Source organism: Sapajus apella, unplaced genomic scaffold, assembly GCF_009761245.1.
Source record: "Sapajus apella isolate SASKATOON/1434 unplaced genomic scaffold, GSC_monkey_1.0 scaffold2, whole genome shotgun sequence".
NCBI classification, from domain to species: domain Eukaryota; kingdom Metazoa; phylum Chordata; class Mammalia; order Primates; family Cebidae; genus Sapajus; species Sapajus apella.
This window is the reverse complement of record NW_022436942.1, coordinates 31,383,936-31,403,557: the sequence shown is the minus strand read 5'-3', so window position 1 is coordinate 31,403,557 and position 19,622 is coordinate 31,383,936.

Sequence of the window (19,622 nt, the reverse complement as noted above, 5' to 3'; positions counted from 1 at the left end):
TTTAGAAGACCATCCTTTCCCCAATATGTGTTCATGTGTTTACTGGAAATCAAGTTGGCTATAAATGTGTGGGTTTATTTCTGGGTTCTCTGCTCTGTTCCATACTATGTGAACTATGTGTTTGTTTTTATGCTAGTACCATGTTGTTTGGATTATTATTGTTTTGTAATATATTTCAAAGTCAGTTAGTGTAACACTTCCAGCTTTGTCCCTTTTGCTCAAGATTGCTTTGGATAATCAGGGTCTTTGTGATTCCATACAAACTTTAGAATTATTTTTTCTATTTCTCTAAAAAACATCATTTCTATTTTGACAGAGATTGCATTCAATCTATAATTTGCTTTGAGCAGTATGAACATTTTAACAATATTAATTCTTCCCATCAAATTAACATGAGATATCTTTCCAATTATTTGTATCCTCTTCAATTTCTTTAATCAATATTTTATCATTTTTATTGTACAGACATCAAAAAGATTATTACCATGATCAAGTGAGATTCATCCCAGAAATGCAAGGATAGTTCAACATATGCAAATCAACAAACATGATACATCACATCAACAGGATGAAGAACAAAAACCATATGATCATCTTAATAGACATAGAAAAAGCATTTGGTAAAACTCAACATTGCTTCATGATAAAAACCCTAAATAAATTAGGTATAGGAGGAATATATCTCAACACAATAAAGGTCACACATGACAAACCCATAGCTAACATCAGAATAAACAGGGAAATGTTGAAAACTATTCCCTCTAAGATCTGGAAAAAGTCAAGGATGCTTACTTTCATAATTTCTATTCAATATAGCAATGGAAGTCCTAATCAGAACAATTAGGCAAGAGAAGGAAATAAAGGGCATTCAAATTGGAACGGAGGATGTTCAAATTGTTTCTGTTTGTAGAAATATGATCTTATATATAGAAAATCTTATAGGCTCCACCAAAAAATTGTTAGAACATATAAATCAGTAAAGTTGTAGAATATAAAATCAATACACAAAAACCAGTAGTGTATATATAGTATGCCAACAAAAAGCTATATAAAAAAGAAATTAAAGAAGCAATCTCACTTATAGTAACTTCCAAATATACATAGGAATAAATTTAATCTAACTGCAATTTTTTTAAAAAACAGAGTCTGGCTCTGTTGCCCAGGCTGGAGTGCAGTGATGCAATCTTGGCTCACTGCAACCTCTGCCTCCGAAGTTCAAGTGATTCTCCTGCCTCAGCCTCCCAAGTAGCTGAGATTATAGGTGCCTGCCACTATACCTGGCTAATTTTGTATTTTTAGTGGAAACAGGCTTTCACCATGTTGGCCAGGCTGGTCTCGAACTCCTGACTTGAAATGATCTGATCTCCCAACCAAATATCACCTTGGCCAGCTAAAGTGCTGAGATTACAGGCATGAGCCACTGTACCCGGCCACTAACTGCAAATTCTTAAGAGAAGACTAAGCCTAGTGGCTCACACCTGTAATCCCAGTACTTTGGGAAGCCAAAGTAGGCAGATCACTTGAGCCCAGGAGTTCAAAACCAGCATGGGTAACATGGCAAAAACCCCATCTCTACAAAGAAACAAAAAAAATTTAGCCAGGTTTGGTGGTGTGCACCTGTAGTCCCAGCTACTAGGGAGGCTGAGGTGAGAGGATGACCTAAGCCTGGGAGGTTGAGGCTGCAGTGAACTGTGATCACACCACTACTCTCCAGCCTGGGTGACAGAGTGAGACCCTGTCTCAAAAAAAGAAAAAAAAAATTCTTAAGAGAAAATCTGCCTGATTCAACTTCTCTATGGAAATGAAGATACAGGTCCTACATTACTGACTAGCCTGTGTAATGGCTGCCCTTTGGTGAGATCCCTACTACTGAGGTTCACCTTAGGCCTATGAAGCTGATTTGAGAGCTAACAAAAAGGAAAGGGATCACATGGCTAAAAATTGGGCTTCACAGGAAACAAGGCCTCTGAGTCAGGCAGTTTTTCATAGAATGCAGTGTGAGTAGGCCAGGACGGAGAAGTTTAATCTATCTACGAGTGTGATTAATGGCTTGTCAAAGAGAAATGTAAGTCATCTTATTGATGTATTTCTTATATTGAGTTCTTACAGTGTTAACAATGTCAAATTAAGTTCAGTAAATTATCAATGAGATCAAAAAAGTCATTATCTATAAAAGTGTATTGAAAAGTACTTACCATCATACAAATGCGAGGGCTATTATCATCAGGAACTCAAAGCTTTCATTTATTCATTTAATAGGCAGTACCTACTGTGTGCCAAGTATGACACTATTTACTGGAGAAAGCAGTCATCACTTTTCAAATTCCAGTTACACCAATTCTGTGAGTGTACACATGTTTTTTAAGCAAGTATATGATTTTATTTCCTTTCAGATGAAATCTGAATGGCTAATCACAGTTACTTATCAGCTCCTAAAACCTAGATAGCAGACATGGCCAGTCCTTCAGTGAGACCTCTGAAAAATACACAGCATATTGCAGGAAGCACATTGCTAATTCAGTGAAGTGGCGTATATGGCTTTATGTCAGTGCTGAGCAGATACCCCAGTACAGCATCAGGAAACCCTGCTACTGACAGTACTATATTTCAAAGGTATTTTAAAACTGACTTCACAGTCCCCCTCCTGGCTCCCAGATACTCCGTGGCTCATATATTAAAACAAGAGTAGGCAGATGCTGAGTGAATCCTTTTGTGTATATACACATTTCTGCCTTCCAGATTCTTCCTAGAGTATTAACATCAAGTTTTAACTTTTTTTCTTGATTTTTTTTTTCTCTATACCTCCTTCCGCCCAAACATTATAGCTTTGCTGGATAATACTGAACAGCTGCAATGTACTACCCAGTGGGATTGCTGAAAATTTTGGCAATTGCTAAAATGACTCTGTGTAGACACATATTCACATATGTGAAGATAGAAAAATTGTTTAAGAACCAGGGGACCCATTTGAATGAAAGATGCCGGCTAAGTGCCAAAGATTATTATTTCATCTGAAAGAAGAATGAGGCAGAGAAAAATAATTTTTAGTAAGGCTGAAAGTGCCTCAGAAATATTATGTTAATTATTATCACAAAAGTTCATCAAGAGCCTCCAAACTCAGCAAACTTGACCAGAAATCTATTTCTCTTCTGATAATCTTTCAGCCTGAACAAGCATTCTTGCTTCTAATTACTTCAATTAAAAGTGCTTTATAATAAAATTGTCATTTCTCTCTCTCAGACCTTAGAACTAGGGAGATAATTGTCAAATTGTTCTTTCATAGTCCCAAATGGGATTTTTTTTTCATTACAATGAGCTGTTTCATTTAGTTTTCTACTTGTAAAGAAAATAGCCTTTCTAAATTACTGAGGGAAGGTTTGCCTTTTTGTATGTTTGCTTGTTAAATAGTATTAGAAACTAAGTAGAAACAGTTAATACACACTCCTTTTGTTTACAGTCCTTTTATCACCAGAAGCTGTCAAATACACATAAACTCATGTATCTAACATAAGTCATCAGGATGAGGAAATCAAATTATCAATAGAACCAGTGTCCCGGCTCTCTGAAATGAACTACTTCGTTGTTTCAATCACATCCGTAACATGAGTTAACATTCAACAGCCAGAAAACATTTGTTCTCTCAAAGAGGGACTCCAATAACTAAAGAGAGCCTCAGATTCTTCACAGAGGACATGGAATTATGGCTGGTAATGACAAGGACCGACTGGCAAAGTTGACTTGGTCAATTACCCTCTACTGAACTGGAGTCTACAGGACACATTTCACAAATATAGATTGCCTGAGAGTGACAGGAAAAGAGACATACTTGTATTTGCCAACTTAATAGGACATGGTTCTCATTTGAGCACACTGGAATTGTACCCTATTTTCCATCATTTCCTCCCATTAAAACAATAACACAAATCTTTACTGGCCATTTAGGCTCATTTACAAAACACAGTTTCTACTAGAGTTATAGATTGCTAAATCTTTCCTCTGCCTATATTGAAACAACTCTGCTCAATGTAAAATCTCCTACCCACAGTTCATATGGAATAAATCATTGTAGAACAGCAATGACAGCATCACCCAGGGTCAGGATATTAATTACCTAATATCTTATCAAAAGAACCTAGTATTATTTAACCTCTATATTTGATAAAGTTTAAAATTTTTCCCCAATGTGTTTGTAGTCTGGTTGGGATAGAGATATATAATATAGAAATTAGCATTAAATAACAAAGAAATTCACAACAGACAGAAAACTAATAAACCACATCCTCAGATTCAAATGACTTTCCTTTTATGCTGGACTTTGAGAAGAAATGCGGAGCGATTTAAAAAAAAATGAACTTTGGCATCAGACCTGGGTGGGTTCAATCTGCATGTTATTTAAACTCTCTGTAACTTGTCTTCCTCACTAGTAAATGGAGGCCTTATCTCACCTGACTGTTGTAGGAATTAAATGCCCACAGGATAAAGCACTCTACAGATAATGGGTGTCGATATATATGACCTCGCTTGCAGTAGTCGAATTTTACATAGAAGTTTGGCAAAATTATTATATAGGGAAAATGTGTCCTCAGCACTCCCAATCCCACATTTCTACATGGTTTTCCTGTTTTGTTAACCTCGTCTTAAACTTGCAGACTCCTAATGATAGTGTCCCATTTTCTCTTATTAAAGTGTATCCAACAGACTGAGGCATTAAGGAACTTGATGTGATGCCTTTCCCAGAAGTATTTGCATTTTTACAGAGAGATGTTTGAAAACTTATTTGACCTATAAGGAAAAATTACACAGGTAAAATTCAAAGGAAATTATCTACAGACTTTTCCATCGTCTCTTACTGCACAGAGATGCCTGTGTAACCAAAGCCATGTCCCCTTTTTCCTGCTAAGTAAAGCCCAATTTTCATAGAAAGAGAATGTGCTCAGCCACAGGCAATGAATAACAATTTACCTAAACCAGTCATGCCAGCCCTATTCCCATTCACCAATTAAAGACCTAAGAGTAGACATATGACCCAATTTCAACAAATAAAATGTAGGAAGTCTCCTAGTGATTTGAAGGGGAAACATCTCCCCTAGAAATGAGGGAGAAGGTATTTTGTTCCTTTCACCTTTTGTTTTGTTTAAAACATTGTTGTGTAAAGACATTAGCTTAAAGCTTTGATGGCCATTTTGTCAACATCAGAGAGACACTGCCACCATAGAGACAACAGCAGTCAGAAAGAGTAGGAGCCTAGCCGTTAGTGATACCATTAACCTTCTATACTAACTCTAGAATTTCTTACTTATTACGTGATATTAGTTAAGTCACGTATATATTTTTAGTCAAATATTCTGTTAGTTGCAGCCAAGCATATTCTAATTTATAGACACTCTCTCCTTTGACTATCCTTAGAAACTTCAGGAGAAATCACAAAGACAAAAAGAAAGCTTAAGAGATTAAGAGCAAAAATAGCATCTTTTATAGTATAAGCGAGGCTAAGAGTATAATAAGCTCTAGATGTAACAAGTTACATTCCTGCCTTAAAGTTGGGCCAAATGGATCTCAATTCTTACTCTACTTTAATGCAGCATCTCTGTGAGGGCAGGAACAGAGTCTTCATTACAACTCTAGCACCTGGCAAATTGCCTGGCACATAGTAGGCAATGGACAAACATTTGCAGAATGACCACATGATTGTTGTGGAGTGACTCATCTAATTTTGTTGTAGCTTTCCAATGCTTTGTGTCGTGGGGACCTGTGGACTGCTCTGCAAAAATTTGATTTGGAAATGAAGCCAGAAAACAAGAATGGCTTTCTGTGCTTCATCTTTCTGTTGCAAATGGCTCTATACTGCAGACCCACAGCATAAATGTTTCCCTCCCCAGTGGCCTATACAAAGCTGTGATTTTCTTCTGATTCTCTATTTTTAAAAAGTCTAAGACCATTCACGTGTTTGTGTTTCTTTGTGTTGACTATAGGTTTTGATGTTGTTGCCAGTTCCCTTCTCACACTGTCAAGTTTTGTTTTATGTTCCCTTATTCTTTCAACCATTTCAGGGGCGAAAATGCTAATTACCATGGGCTTAATAGCAGTTCTAACTGCACCAGAACACCAGGTTCTCACAAATACCTGTCACTGCAGAAGTTTTCAATTACCATAATTCCATTCCTAATTCAAATTACCATAATTGCCCTCCATTAATGCAACTTTCTTAAAGCTGAAATATCAAAGAAGAAGCCGGCACTCACATTAGCTTAGTTGACTACTTGCAAAAATAAACAGCATCTGTCCATTTTGCAAATAGGATGGTGTTAGCCTGAAAAAATACATGTATCAGTGTTCTCAGTTTATAATACCTATCATATTATATTTTAACTAGTTGGTCAACATATGTAAAACCTGAAAACCATCCATATATCATCCTTCCTCTTTTTTCTATTCTGGATGAGGGGTTATAACTGTCCTTCTGATTGTTTCAGCATTTACTACAACAAAATTCAGCCTATCTACTCCTTAGCTAACCTAGTTCTTACAAAGCCATCTATTTGCATAAAAAGCAGTTTTGTTGCCCTACAATTAATGGTATCACCTCTAATGATCCTTGTTTTTCTGCGCAAGTCACGCATGCTTTTCTCACTTACTGGTGTAGAACAAGATCACTTTCTAGAATTAGCTGGTTTCAATATTAGTGCTATGCCTTCTCCGGGCTGTCCCTGGCATTTTATCAGGAAGCCATATTTTTAAAATTTGAAATACAGACAATATTTGTACTTGAACTTCGAGAAATCACTAGAGGAAAGCAGGCAAAACAAAAGGTCACGTCATTAGTTGGATGATTAGAGTATACGGTTCCAGGAAAGCAAGTACACGGCCCTTTAAACCAACAAGTGAAAGAGTGAAGTATTCTTCAATAAATCTAATTCATTAAATGATAGATATTAAAAAACGTCTAAACAGGCCCTATAATAAGTTTATTTTAAATTCTCGCAAATGATCAAAGTCATTGATAATTCTGAGTCCTGCAGAGTCTCTGTGGTATCCAGCAGTTTAAGTCAGCCATTCAAGAGCCACAGTAGCTTTGAAGGTTAATTCTGTGTCTGCAAATGCCACAGGCACCTTTAGGAATTAGCTCCAGGCTATAGCAATGTAGAACTCTTTATGGAAGATAGAAAACAGAGAATAGTCCAATTTGTTGGAAGATTTGAAAGAGTTCACCTAATTACCTACATCCAATCAACAGAGAGGTCCAGCAGGTGAAGTCACAGGTTACAGCTAATCCCTGGAGGCAGCTCTCACTTTGTGTGCTCTTAAGTATTTTAGCATATATGTAGGTTATTACTGCCTTTTGCAATTCAACTTTAGGTAGAAAATAAACCTCATAGGTACCGAAGACTTTGTGATGGCAGATTTCTTTCAATGAGAAGCATTCTCAGGATAATTGGAAATGATCAGCAGACAAGTAAAAAACAAAGCTGCCAGAGAATTTGTGGGAGAGCACATTGCTAGACCTTCATATTGTTGAGGGCCTACACCAAAATTAACTGAAATATGTCCTCCTGATTTGGAAGGTCAACAGTACTCAGCAGTACTACTGTAGCTCAGACTCACAACCCTCTGATGTTGCAGGCAGCCTCCTGAATCATCCCTCCTCCATGGGTTATTCCCCAGGCCACGTCTGATGTCATCCGCCAGCAATACATAATATTCAGGCTCTGAACTCTAGTCTAATCTCAACCACTTTCCAGTCATATGATAGGGAAAATGCTTAGGAAGAGAGAGGTATATTTCAATGGTTTCAAAAATAAAATATAGAAATAAATAACTGCTCTACTAAATTCGTGGAATTATACCAAAGCTCAAATGAATTGAAGTACGTTGTTGTATGTAAAACATTATACACATATCAGGTGTTATTAAATTTTAAGATGTATTTCCTTTAAGTGGCATAGCATAGCAGTGAAAAGCACAGACGTGGAGTCAGACTGCCACATATTAGCTATGCGGCCTTGACCACAAAACACTTGTGCCTCAGTTTCTCCTCTGTAAGATAATAATAATTGTAATTATGGACTTATTATAAGGACTAAATGAGATATTATGTAAAGCACTTCAAATAATACCTGACCCAGAGTGTTGTATTTGTTATTACCATTATTATGATATTATTTTCCGGCTCAAAATTCTATTGTGATTTCCCTGCTTTGCGTTCACAGTTGTCTATAATCTTACTTTTCCTCCACTTTCTTTCCACTCCCAAGCACAGACTAGCTCTGCTCTGGCTAGACCAATCTTCCCGGGACCCCACATTTAATCCTGAATCTGCACCTTATTCACTTAGCATCACTTATGTGAAATGCTCTTTTCTCTGTGATCTTTCCATTAATCAATTTCCTGTTCCAGTCCTACCTCCTCAACCACTTAAGCCATGCCCCTCACCTTCTCTGAATTACAATGGCAGCTTTAATGCAGACTGTTCACCCAGAACTGCTGCCGATACTGTTCAACAGCGTCTTCCCCTTCTAAGAAATGTTCCCTCAAACATGGTAGCTCTGACGTCTGGGGCCCACTTCCTTGGCCATCTGACTCTCACAGCTAGTTAGTCCCTCCTTGAAGTACTTCACACTGGATGGAGGAGAAGAAGAGCCCTCTCCACTCTGGCACTGAACTGTATTAGTGTGAGCCCAGATCTGCTAATAGCCATGGCCCCAACTCCATGGAAGGGCTACCGTGAGAAAATAAAGGAAGCACACAGAGAGACAAAGATGAGGGATGTGAAGTGCAAATGTGGGTGCTCTACTTCCTGGTTCAAAATGTCCCTGAAGCTAGCTCTACCCACTGTTCCAAGTCCTTGGCTATTGAGTTATGTATGTCAATAAGGTCCCCTCTTGTGCTTTTCACTTGTTTAACCGTTAATAGTCTGGCATGGATACAGGAAAACATATCTTTTTCTTATTGACAGGCCTCTGTCCCACAGCCAGGCTATTTTCAGCTTTAATTATGTGACTTGTCCTTGTTTATTATCCATATACCATTGAAGAGCAACAAAAGTAAGTGATTCATTGCTGACACATGGCATTCCCTGAACAGCCATTAATTAGCAAAATAGCACTTGAACATAAATTGTTAAGGAGTGTCAGCAAATAAAACCGTAATCAGAATTTTTTTTCTCCCTTCTTGTGTATGCACCTTTGCGAATTGCACTAGACAATTTCCAACTTTAATTTAGAGCTTATCAGGGAAACCAAGTATTACATTAATCTTTAAGAACTTAGTCTAAGTGTGCTTGACCCTCTCTATTCTCTCTTTCAGAAACAAGAGATGACCCAAGCCACACACAATCATCTTCTCTGCCCTGCTGAGAGTCTCAGACCCTTGCATGGAAGGACTTGAGCTTGGTCTCATTTTTAAGGCATTTTAATAAATAGCAACTGAGCAACTTCTATGGACCAGTCCCAGTGCAGGTAAAGGGAAATATAAGAGTAAACAATAAAATTCATGCCTGAACACTCATTGTAAGCTTCTCTCCCCACACCCATGTATTTCAGACTTCACCGATTAGGTGTGTTTCAACTTCCATCTGCGAGTATCTGCATCTCTAAACTTGAGGAATTCTTCCAGAAAACCACTCCTCCAGACAATGACAGGCCAGAAGTCACAGGAAAAGGAAATTAACACCTCCGTATGTCTCTTCAGCCTCCTGTACCTTGCCTTCTACAGCCCCCAAGCAATGATGAATAGGAGTGGGTATGGAAACACTCTAATTTCTTTGACACTGGAGAGAAGCAGAATGCTGAGACACAGGAGTGGCCCATTATTACCCACTTGATAATGGACAATGTGTTGGCCTTCTCCTTGCACTATTACTTTTCTACATCCCTGTCAGTACTTTCTGTATATCTCCCCTTGAAAGAGAAAAAGAAAAAAAGAAAATAAATTACTTGCAGTCCAATTTTTGCTTCACTGTCTGCTTTCAGGGCAATCCAAACTAACACAATACCCTTAAAAAACTTGTACTCTGGCTGGGCGTAGTAGCTCATGCCTATAATCCCAGCGCTTTGGGAGGCCAAGGCAGGTGGATCACCTGAGGTCAGTAGTTCAAGACCAGCCTGGCCAATATGGCGAAACACTGTCTCTACTAAAAATACAAAAATTAGTCAGGCGTGGTGGCATGCACCTGTAAGCCCAGCTACTGGGGAGGTTGAGGCAGGGGAATTGCCTGAACTCTGGAGGTGGAGGATGCCATGAGCTGAGATCACACCATTGCACTCTAGCCTGGGAAGCAAGAGCAAAACTCCACCTCAAAAAAAAGAAAAGAAAAAGAAAAAAAAGAACTTATAGTCTAATGGGGAAGACCAGCTTGCAAATAATACTCCTTTAATCAAGGAATGAAGACTGTGGAGACACAGAAAAATAGATGCCTCTATTCCTCAAGACTCTAAAAGGAACCAGAGAGAATCCTGCCACAGAATTCACACTAAATGAAAATCATATGAACAGCATCTTTAACAAGAGATGCTTCAAGTCTATCTTTTATAATCGCTGTTATTGATACCCAGGTCCCTTATGCCATATTGGTCTCCTTTCCCTGTGACCTGGATAGGGCCTTATTAACTCTGTATCCTAAGAGTCTTTTAAATGGCAGATTTTCCACTGAACTCATTTAAATAATAATTATTTAGTCATATTCTAATATGATACTTCCTTAGGATACAATATCCTAAATATCAGACCTAACACAGCTAGTTTAGCAAAGGATTTTAATCTTCTTCTTTACTTTTCAAATCAGGATACTTTTATTCTAACTCACTGAATTCTAGCTGCATTTTCAAATGGGACCTAATTGTTCACATTGTGTCTCAGACTGGATTCTCTGGGACGCTGACTCCGAGATGGAATTTCATGCAGAGGTTGTGCTTTGGGGAAGAAGAAAGTAGGATTGAATAGAAAAAGAAGTCACACTGCAAAGCAAGCCAATGCTAGAGGAAGATCTGAAGCAAACAAGTGTTGTATTGGACCGAGCGTAGAAAGCTATCACCAAGACAAAAGTATGCCAGTTTGCAGGGTCATTTATTATGCCGGCGACCACAGAGGACTCATGTCTCTCCAACCTGTGGTGTCAAAAGGAGGGTGCCACGACTTTTTATACCAGAAAAATCACCTTGGGTGTGGGGGTGAGGAGCGGGGATGGGGATGAAAAGGTTTCGGACATTCCAAGGGCTTGGGGATTCTGTGATTCACCTCCTGGGCGGAGACAAGGGCGGGGGTCTCTGGACATTCCAAGGGCCAGGGGACTTTTGTCATTCTGTTTGTTACTTCAGTGGTTTACAGAAGTCAAGATATACATTTGTTTACACATCTTCTGGGTGGCAATAGAAGTCACAGATTTTAGCAGTTACTGATAAGAAAAGGTAAGCAGCTTTACATAGTTTTGCAGAACAAACTAGCAGTTCTATTTACAGAGGCCAAGGACAGTAGTTATTTTGAGGAGAATGGGGCAGCCATTTCAACTTATTTAAAAAACAGTTTTGCATTTTATAAAATAGTGTTGCTCAGGTTCTGGCTCTAGGCCAGCACAATATCACACAAGGATTGTCATTTGTCCTGTGTTTGGCCAAAATGGCCAAGCCTAGATGAGTCATTGGATATGGGCTGCCCAGAAAAGTGGCCTTCAGTGGGCAGGTGGTTCTCTGCTGCTGTGACAGTACCTCTAAGGTGTCTTCTGAGGGCACTCCCACCAACTGAGGTAACAAGCCCTTCCTTGAAAGGGAATCTAGATGGTGCATTCATGACTACTCATCATACACTGGGATCTACCTAATTTTTCAGCCCCATGTTTATCTTCACAGGGGCATATTTTAAAAGTTATAGGTTAGAAAGTTATATAGTATCAGTGACTCCCCAGAGTTGCTTCCCTTCTCCTCCTCTTAAAACTCCCAAAGCTTTTGCCAAGATGTCCTAGCTCCACAAATATTTTTGGTAGGCCATAGCTGGCTCTTATCAGCTGAACTAGTAAAGTATAAGATTGGAATAAGCGAATTTAGGGTTAAGGTTAGTGTCGGGCTGGGATATGGAATCAGATGGCCCAGCAGACTCAGGCCTATCAGGTTTAGGTCATCCACGACAATTAGGTTATTTGAGTATTCGATGAACCTGTCAAATTCCTGGCATTTCTCTGTGGCCTTGGGGTCCAATCCTTCTACCACATTTGGAGAGTCTCTTTATGGCTGAACCAGTCTGGCTTGAAAGAAAGCTCCTCTGAGGTGACTATACGTTTAAGCATGTCCCTCTGTCGCCTTCCTAATGCCTTACTCTAAGCCCTGCTATTATCTGAAGGGCAGCAGGGCAGGAGGGCAACCACACTGCATAACACTGGGATGTGAATTTAGCTTGTCCAGATACCTAAATATACCTGAGGGCTATGAAAAGCATAATTTGCACCAAGTCTCTGCACTCCCGATTGAGTTCATTTTGCTTGATTAATGCTTTCTAAAGATTCCCTGTGTTTCATTGAGAGGCCCTTGCTTTAAGCAAAGATTCAGATAGGAAGAGGCAGAAAGAATCTATGTATTTAACAACACACTTTGAAATTTTAAACAATCTAAACAAAATAGGCTATCGTTATAACTAATAATGCTTTTGGTTTAGAAAGGAACTTTGCCTCTAATTCACAGTGAAAAATTACAGATGCATTTTTCCTTTTTTTTAGATGACGTCTCACTCTGTCACCAGGCTAGAGTGCAGTGGTGCAATCTCAGCTCCTTGCAAACTCCACCCCACCCCCACCCCCGCCCCAGGGTCCAAGCAATTCCCCTGCCTCAGTCTCCTGAGTAGCTGGGACTACAGGCATATACCACCACACCTGGCCTCTTTTTTGTATTTTAGTAGTGACAGGGTTTCACCATGTTGGCCAGGATGGTCTCTGTCTCCTGACCTCATAATCCGCTTGCATCAGCCTCCCAAAGTGCTGGGATTACAGGCGTGAGCCACCGCGCCCAGCCGTATTTACTATTTTCCAGGGTTCTCACCCTGTACCATTTCAAATTCATGTTTTTCTCAGCCTGTTCTGTCTTTACCAAAACAGTGAAACAAAACAAACATAAAGATAAGAGCACAATAACAAAGAGACATGAATAATTGGAATGCCTCTTCAGTCAGAAGCATTTTTGCTTCTATTTAAAGGATTACACTATGATAAATATTATTACCTTCAAGATCAATGGAATGAAGGATCTGCCAAATCTAACACAATGCCAGGAAAATCTATATCGTATTTACAGATTTCAGATGGAAAGACCCAGCATTCACAGCACAAAGCATTTGTATTCTCTTTTCTCCACTCACCCCTCAATTTCCTTCCAGAACCGAAACTATTTATATGAGTTATTGGCAGAAAGCTTCTTGTTCTTAGCGCTGATATTGTAATCACCAAACAGAATACTTTGAGGATTGCGCATCAGCCATCCTTAAAACCAAGACTCAAAGCAGCCACTCACCCTGTGTCTAATGCTTCATTCCTTTCATGCTGTTCTCCCCAGAAGAGCTAAGTTATTATTGAAATATAATCACCCCACCTATATTGCAAGCAGACAACCTGAGTAGATCAAATGGATTTGTAAACATTTATTGGCTGTTTTGGTAACGCTGTATAATGTAATCATATACTTCGAACTCTGCCTTCATTAGCCATGCATGCAAAATTCCCCAGGTCAGTATTTACATTTCAGCAGCTTACTAAGCTTCTAGATGCCGTGATTCAATCAGCTTCACAGAATCCACTTTGGTATGGCTATGCTGACACAGAAATGATGGAGGGCAATAGATTCAAATTAGTCGGACTGCAGTCACACTAGCACACCACTTTACCCTTCATTTACTTTTGAATTTGGATACATCCCATGCAACTTTATTTGCATCCAGAAGACCCAAAATGTGCCTTCCAATGAATTTAACAGCCAAAATGGATCATGGCTATGCAGAGGAAAGTAGGAGGAATCTTGTTAAGGACTTAGCTTTCATCAATTTTCAGATTGATATAACCCTACCATCTATGTGAGGGGGTCAATGACCCAGCTTTGATTTAATAAATGGAAACAAGTCTTTCACTTTGGTAGAATGACTGGGTCCTGATCACAAATAAGTCTTGGAGAGGTAAGTACAACCAGGAGAAAGACGGGTCATTTTCATTTCAAGGGGCCTATTCTTCTCCTGATCCCAAAGGAGCTAGCAAGCAGTAACTTTCAGAAATCTTTATTTCTTTATCTTCTCCTTCGGAGAAGTAGAAGGAATGTCCACAGAAGATTAATAACTATGACAACAACAAACACACCACAGTGATTGGGTTGGACCCATTGGGAGCTTCTCTCATGCTCTACTTTGCTGACCTTCTGGTAAACATTTATTAATGGCAACAAAACCTATAACCAGCTAGGAATAAGACTGTTCATCTTAGTGGCCAAAAAAAGGAATATAAAGAGTAGTAATAGCTGCAAACTGAGAAGTAACAAAGAGACATAGTATTAAGTAACATCTGAGTAATTATTATGTGGTATAAATTGTGCATTTTCTCATTTAATCTTCATAACAAGCCTTACGCAGCATTATTTTTGCCTCTGCTTTATATATGTAGGGACTGAGGCACAAGGAAATTCAGCAGTCTGCCAAGGACCCTACAGTCTAAGTAATATAATTAGATTTTAGCCCTGACAATCTAACTTTAATGACAGATTTCTTAACCATTACTTAAAGAAAGAACTACCCATTGGTATATTTGATGAATCTTTAATATCTTTTGAGAAAAAAACATTGTAAAGAGTCAATAAATATAAGCTCTTTAATATCTTTACTATCTATAGAAATTTCTGTGTGTCCAGATACTTTCCTGGGATTTCTGAAACATTGTACCCTTTCAGAATGTATCTTGTTAAAGACTTATCATTGGTGTTAATATTAGAATCAACATAAAAATCAAAGTGATAGCTATTGAATGGTTTTCAGAAAATGTTTAGTCTTTGAATTGTCATCTTGAGCCCGAACTCTAGATTTCCATACTTGTTTTAAAATACGATAATGTGGATTTTTCCACAGAAACATTTGTTTCACTAGATTTAAGTCTACATAAATATTAACCTAAAAAACAGAGTCTGAGTCTGTATCTACGTGAAACCATTAAATTTCTTGGCCAATTATCACTAAAAATTCCACATGCTAATAAGAGAGAGAGAGAGGAAGGCTGGTATTCATCAGATTTTCTTGATATGTATAGCTGAATTGAAGCATAACAAGATGAAATCAACTGACAGGTTATGTATTTAAGGAAAAAAATATTCAAACTGTACATAGTCAATCCTTACCTGCTAGTCACCATATCAAAATCCAAGAAGAAAACCTGAGTCTTTATACCTAAAGATTCTCAGTGTGAGATGCTGCTGTCACAGTTACCCTCTGCAATATAACAAGTATTCTAAAAATTAATGGTATGGCTGTGCTGACACAGAAATGATGGAGGGCAAATAGATTCAAATTAGTCAGACTGTAGTCACACTAGCACACCACTTTACCTTCCACTTCCTTCTGAATTTGGATACATACAAATGGAATTTTTAGTGGTAATTGGCAAAAAAAAAAAAAAAAAAGAAAATTAATGGTTTAAAGCAACAATAATTTTTTTTTTTTTTAACAGAGTCTTGCTCTGTTGCCCAGGCTGGAGTGCAGTAATGTGATCTCAGCTCACTGCAACATCCACCTCCCGGGTTCAAGTGATTCTCCTGCCTCAGCCTCCCAAACAGCTAGGATTACAGGTACCCATCACCATGCCCAGCTAATTTTTGTAGTTTTAGTAGAGATGACATTTCACCATGTTGACCAGGTTGGTCTTGAACTCCTAACCTCAGGTTATGTGCGTGCCTCAGCCTCCCAAATTGCCAGAATTACAGGCAAGAGCCACCGCGTCCAGCCAGTGATTTCTTCTTTCTTACAGTTTTGTGGGTTTTGACTCAGCAGTTCCTCTGCTGGTTTTGCCTAAGCTTACTCATGCATGAGCAAGACAGTCGGCTGCCTGAGAGGTGCAAGATGGCCTTACTCACATGTCTGGCAGTTAGTTCTAGCTGTTGGCTGGGGCCTCTACATGGTCTCTTATCCTCCAGTGACTAGACTATCTTCTGTACAAGAGGATCTCAAGAAAACATATCTAGAGAGGAGATAAGAGGTATATGACCTTTTGAAGCCTAGACTCTAAGATACAACGTAACTTTTACCAAATTCTATCTGTCAAAGCAAAACAAATCTGGCCCAATTTTAAAGAAATAAAACAAAAGATTTTCACCTTTAAATTATCGAAACAGCAAAGTTACATTGCCCAAGAGCATGTGTTTTGGATGAGAAGAAATTATGGCCATAAATAATTACCACAACCACAAAAAATGTTTAAAAAGTCATCCAGATTGACCACATCAATGTCAACATTTCAAGGTCCTAGTTGTGATATTATACTAGAGTTTTGCAAGATTTGACCATTGGAGGAAACAGGGTTAAGACTACATGAGCTCCCTCTGTATTATTCCTTATAACTTCATGTAAGTCTGTAATTATTTCACAATTAAAAGTTTAATTTTTAAACAGTCAACCAGAAAGAATCTCATTATAAAAAGTAAGGTATGCTGAGTGCAGTGGCTCAGGCCTATAATCCTAGCACTACAGAAGGCTGAGGTAGGAGGATAGCTTGAGCTCAGGAGTTTGAGACCAGCCTGTGAGACATAGTGAGACCTCATCTCTATAAAATAAAAACTAAATAAAGTATTGTGAATGAAACAGAATGTATTATCATGACATTTTATCAATTTGAAGTGAGGCCACATGTAAAATGACAAATGCAGTGCATCAAACCATTTATTCAATGACCATTTTTTGACTGCCTACCAACGGCCTAATACTCTTCTAGGCATTTGGTAAAAGGCTTAAAACCACTTTCCTCATAAAGCATTACCTTCTAGTATTTAATTCTGAAATCTGTGACAAACCACAAAAAGGAATGAAAGTGAAGGTCCTGGAGCTGACAATAAAATAGCCAATGAAGATCAGGTGCAGTGGCTATACCTGTAATCCCAGTACTTTGGGAGGATGAGGCAGGAGGGTTACTTGAGGAGAGGAGTTCAAGACCACCCTGGGCCACATATTGAGACCTTGTCTCTACAAAAGAATCAAAGCATTACCCAGACATGGTGTTACATACCTGTAGTCTCAGCTACTCAGGAGACCGAGGTGGAAGAATTACTTGATCCAAGGAGTTCTGAGGCTTCAGTGAGCCTAAATCAAAGCACAGAACTCCAGCCTGGGAGACAGAGCAAAACCCTGTCTAAAGAAAAAAAAAAAGTCAGTGACCTCCATTCCAGAACTTTAAGGCCTTCCAGGAAACATTATCTGTTTCTAAAATTATGAAGTGACTCTCTAGGCTAGTGTTCTTTCTCTATCTCCTGACTCCTATTATCAGAAGCAGAGGATATCCCATAGACACCTCAGGTGGAACTACTGAAAACTGAGCTTCTTAGCTCTCTTCTCCACTTCCCCTTACCCACCTGCCAGACACAATCTGACTGTTAAAATTGGACAAGGATGATATAGTGTATACCATTAATTGTATTTACCTGGCATCCATTTATCTTTTTCTTTGAGAAAGCCACCTCTTCCTTACTCTTAGTACATGGCGGTTGATAGAGGACAATCCTAACTCAAGTATGAAGGTGGGCATATGATCCAGTAGTAAGCTAAACAGTGTCTTTGGTAATGGACAGACAGATAATCTAATTGGCCAGTAAGGGTCAGGCCCAGGAGTTTTGTTAGCACTCTTTTCTGCTGTGCTGTTAAGTGGACAAGATGTGAGCTGGAAGTTACTGCCTGTATTTTGCCAGTGCGAACAGCAGGCTAGCCTGAAAACAATAGAAGCAAAAAGGAAAATCAGGTAGGGAGGTGAGGAGAGGCTAGGTCTTGGTGACAATATTTGAGGCTCTGTAGTCACCTATATCCCAGATCTTTCCCCAGACTTTTTTGTTATATAAGCAAATAAAATTCTATTTTGGCTTAAGCTACATTGAGCTGGACTATTCTTTATTCATGAGCAAAAGAGTTCTAACTAGTACAAAGAAAGAAGACGAAAAGGACCTGGAAGTACCTTGGGGAAGCAAGATGGAGCACTGGACAGAACAACAACAACCAATTTTTGAGAAAAGGAAAGAAAACTGAGTTGTTGTGTGCTTCCTTTTTTGCCATCTTTGGCATCTGAGCTAAAAAGCTAGCTTAGCCTTCAATAGGGAGAGGCAGTAGCACTGGTATCAGAATTTGATATAGACATTTGGGATTCTACTATGAAATGATCTCCATAACTGAGGAAGAAATAATCTCATTGCCCAAACTTGACATAATTGTTAAAGATTTTCTTCTAGTAATACCAAAATAAAAGAGGAGAATCTTTGTGTTTACTGAGGATAAAGGAAATAAATAATAGTACATGATTACCCAAAACATCAGACAAGATGTTCTGGGCACAAATATTTAAGGTGCAAATGCTGGATTAGAGAAACAAATGGTCCACTAAGTATATTAGTCAGAGTTCTCCAGATAAGTAGAACCAATAGAATGTGTGTATATATGTAGGCAAAGATTTATTTTAAGGCGTTAGCTCACATGATTACGGAGGCTGGCAAGCTCAAAATCTGCAGAGTGAGCCATCACACTGGAGACCCAGTGAGATGCCAATGCAGCAGTTCAAGTCCAAAAGCCATCTGCTGGCAGAATGCCCTCTTGCTTTTGTTCTATTCAGGCCTTCAACTGATTGGATGAGGCCCAACCACATTGTAGAGGGCAATCTGCTTTACTCAAATTGCACTGATTTAAATGTTAATCTCATATAAAAACACCCTCACAGAAACATCCAGAGTAATGTTTGACCATATATCTGAGACCTGCAATCCAGCCAAGGTGACATATAAAATTAACCATCACACTGAGTATAGGAACAACAAGTCTTAGCAAATGTCTTCATGTCAGCAACTGATTTTTTTTTCTGTCTTACAAAACCCAGATCTACAGGAAAATATCCTACCAGCATGCTGTCACTGACTTCCAAGTCTGAAAGATATAGAAAGTAGAGTTGAATATAATAGAAAGCGCATCGTCCCAGAAGTGAGGGGACCTGAGTTCTAGTTGCAGATTTGGTGCTAACTTAACCAAGTCATGTTACCAAGCTGGATTTCAGCTTCCCCATCTCTAAGGTGAGGAGGGGGATGGTGGTACTAGGGATCTCTATGGTACCTTCTAACTCCAACATTCAATTATGAGGTGGTTTTAATCTCCTTCCTCATCTAGGACCACCAACCTCGTTCCTTCCTAGGATCTCTACAGTCTATAATTATAACACTTGCTTCAAATGCCAAATTGGATATTGTTCTCTTTTCCAGCTCCAACCTTTATGCTATTTAAATAAAAGTAGGACATGTGCTGCTGAGAATGGCAATAACAGGGGTCCGTGGGTGTTGGCAGCAGCCTAGCCAAGGTGACACTGCACTGCTAGAGACAGCCCACACTAAAGGATTTTCTCAGCTATATCAGGTGGACATTTTGCTTTTCCAATGGAAAAT